Raw genomic sequence first — 3,006 nt, 5'->3', positions numbered from 1 at the left:
CGTCAATTTCGCTCGAGTCGCGCGCTATTAAAAGGGGGTTTAATGCATGTGCGTAAAGTATCGGCACAGGCTTATCAGGGACGACACTTTTCGCCTTTTTAAGATATTTCTCGTTTAAATAAAGATTTTTCTTAGCAAAACAACAACAGTTAAGGTAGAAAGTGTCGTCCCAGATTAGCCTTTCCGGACTGCATTAAACCCCCTTTTCACAGAGCGAGGCACATTTGCAAGTTATAAAATATACACTTTATAAGAAGGTACAGTTTTTTGCTTGAGTATACTATGCACATTATTAGTTTTATATAATTCACGTCTAATGCTTATTAACACGCAAAGTCATGTTTTAATTCGATTACTCGTCTAAATACTTAAATGAATATTGTGTATTTCGCACCAATGCAGACATTAAATATCGTATAATAATACGAATCTCCCTTTGGCAAGTAGTAAGGCGTTAAGGATTTTATCAGTTCGAATTTGTGAAATATAATATGTGTAAACATAAATCCATGAAGAAACATATCATACTTCCAATAATCCTCGTCTTGTGTAGTGTGGTTTTAATTTCAAAGAACTAAATGTGTTAAACAAAAGCATCATGAATGACAATTTCATTTATTCCGCTATAGTCGAGGTCCCCGTGCCAGTCGCTGGTGACAACGGATTCAACAACAACAACAACGGATTCGACAACAACAACGGATTCGACAACAACAATAATGGATTCGGTACGTTTGTGATTTTGTGTAAATCATACACCAATTTAAATGTAAATGTAAACATTTAATTTAACGATAACAATCATGCATGTATCAGTAATCTTTTTTAAACATAAACGGTTCGTATAAGCGTAGTATTTGTTTTTATATTGCGTTAGTTCGTCTAGCATTCGAACAAATGTAAAGGGATTGCATTTTTGGATGTATAGTCAAATATTGCATTTCGACTGGCTGAATTAATGACAATAGATTTCAATTTCCAAATAAGTGATAATAATTAACGTATTTTTTATCGGTTGCAGGAATGAGCCTGAGCACACAGATTAGTAAGTAACATTTCTGGTATTTACACAAATATAATAACAAATTGCTTGTTTCAACTTACATCATTAAATAGAGAATCGAGGTCGGAGGGTCGTCCACATTTTTTTGCAGATCTCTTTGCACATTTATTTCTCACCTAAATATTTTTTTTATTTTTATTTTTTAAACTTGCTGTGTGAAATGTCTTTCTTTAAAGTAAATTTTATTTTGTAAATATGATCGAATCCGGCCAAAAATGATAAAACAAAAATCAACATGAAATAGCACAAAAACGTTCAGGGTATGTACCAAAAGTTTGAATCATGAAGAAGGTAACACATAAAATAACAGTGGAAACAAACAACGTTTTTTCGTCCTTGGCCCCCAAGTTGTGGTAGCTGTGTAGTTATACTCAGTTGTACCTCACACTAGCAATGGGTATCAACATTTTAAATTTTGAAGAATAACTGTCTTGCTATTTTTATCGAATTGAAATATTACGATTAAATACTAATTTTCACGAAATATGTTCAAATAATATTGTATTGATTTAAAAAAAGAATTATAATTCCAGAGACTAAGTTACTGTTGCCTCGCTAGAGCATGTTTTATCGAAAAATTACGGTAGTGTGAATAATATAGACTCGTTTTAATAGAACAATTTCACAAAACAATTTCACGAAAAAACTGGGCGAAATTTAGTTCAGTCCATCGGATGTGGCGAGAGAATGTCCGCACATGCGCAAAAATGTTGTTTAACCCATTTGTCATTCAATATAATAAATAAGATACGACTAACACGGCTAATATACTAGCCATAGAACCATCGCTCGCTAGCCTCGTCCCCTTCTAATGGCCCCATTTCTTTTCTGCAGGTGACGCCGACTCAGTAAGCATCAACCTGGGAGGAGGATTCGACAGCCAGGTCCGTCACGTTGACAACGGCAACAGCAACAACGGATTCGACGGATTCAATGGCGGGAACAACAACGACTTCGGAATCGTGAGCAGCGGCCAATCCGGTCAGACCGGCCACCAGATTGATCAAATCGGTCAGATCGGCCAAAAGGGATTTTAAATTGAATTAGCTATTGTACGGATTCGGATAATTTAATAATCATTGTTCTATTGTGATTTCTTTTTTTTCTTGAAAATTTATAGAAAAACAAGTAAACTGATACTAGCGTATATTATGACAGTTCATATTTTCGCATTTCTGTAAGGCAAGAAACACAGTTGTGTATTATAGTTTTTGAAATTGTTGTTTGTACCTGGTAGCACCTGTGACATGTCAACTTACAGTATTATACTCACCACCCTTTGGTCGGCGTCGGCTAATACTCATCCCGTTGTGCGTTGTTCGCCGGCGTTTGGGCCTCATTTCTTCCCTATTTATTTCATTATTTCATTAGTGTTAGTTTTGTACTGTAACCTTGTTATGTCGACAAGTGATTAAATTATGAAAGCATACGCGCGTAGCCTGTTGTCTCTTACATTTTCAAACGCATTTCACATTATACTAGATCCGTGGCGATACGGTTTTAGTTGTTATCATACCTGCTGGTGACGATTATTTGGTGCACGATTAAGCAAGATTTACTCTTTAAATGATTGAAGGGTTTTTAAGTTAAAACAAATTGGCTTATAAAAAAGTCTCTTATTGATATAGATAAAACTGGCAACGGTACTTATTTGGAAATATGCCCCGTTGTTCCGTAAGACTTACTGAGTCACGTTCTGAGAAAACTGGGCATAATGCATGTGCGTAAAGTGTCGTCCCAGATTAGCCTGTGCAATCCGCACCGACTAATCAGGGACGACACTTTCCGTTTTTCTGACATTTTTTGTTAAAATGAAGTCTCGTCATAGCAAAAATCCAATTTAAGCGGAAAGTGTTGTTCCTGATTAGCCTGTGCGGACTGCACAGGCTAATCTGGGACGACACTTCACGCAATGCATTATGCCCATTTTTCTCAGAACGCGA

General features: G+C 36.0%; 1 long non-coding RNA gene across 1 annotated transcript; it reads left to right on the top strand.

Moving 5' to 3' along the window:
- The first annotated feature begins 628 nt into the window (after positions 1-628).
- On the top strand, positions 629-2,060 carry LOC127856157 (uncharacterized). Its single transcript, XR_008037872.1, has 3 exons — positions 629-728; positions 1,022-1,045; positions 1,898-2,060. It is a non-coding gene; the product is annotated as an uncharacterized LOC127856157 (long non-coding RNA).
- Positions 2,061-3,006: the final 946 nt, after the last annotated feature.

Source organism: Dreissena polymorpha, chromosome 13 (genome assembly GCF_020536995.1).
Source record: "Dreissena polymorpha isolate Duluth1 chromosome 13, UMN_Dpol_1.0, whole genome shotgun sequence".
Classification (NCBI taxonomy): Eukaryota; Metazoa; Mollusca; class Bivalvia; order Myida; family Dreissenidae; genus Dreissena; species Dreissena polymorpha.
Note: the sequence above shows the minus strand (reverse complement) of the source record. Positions and strands in the feature narration are given on the sequence as shown.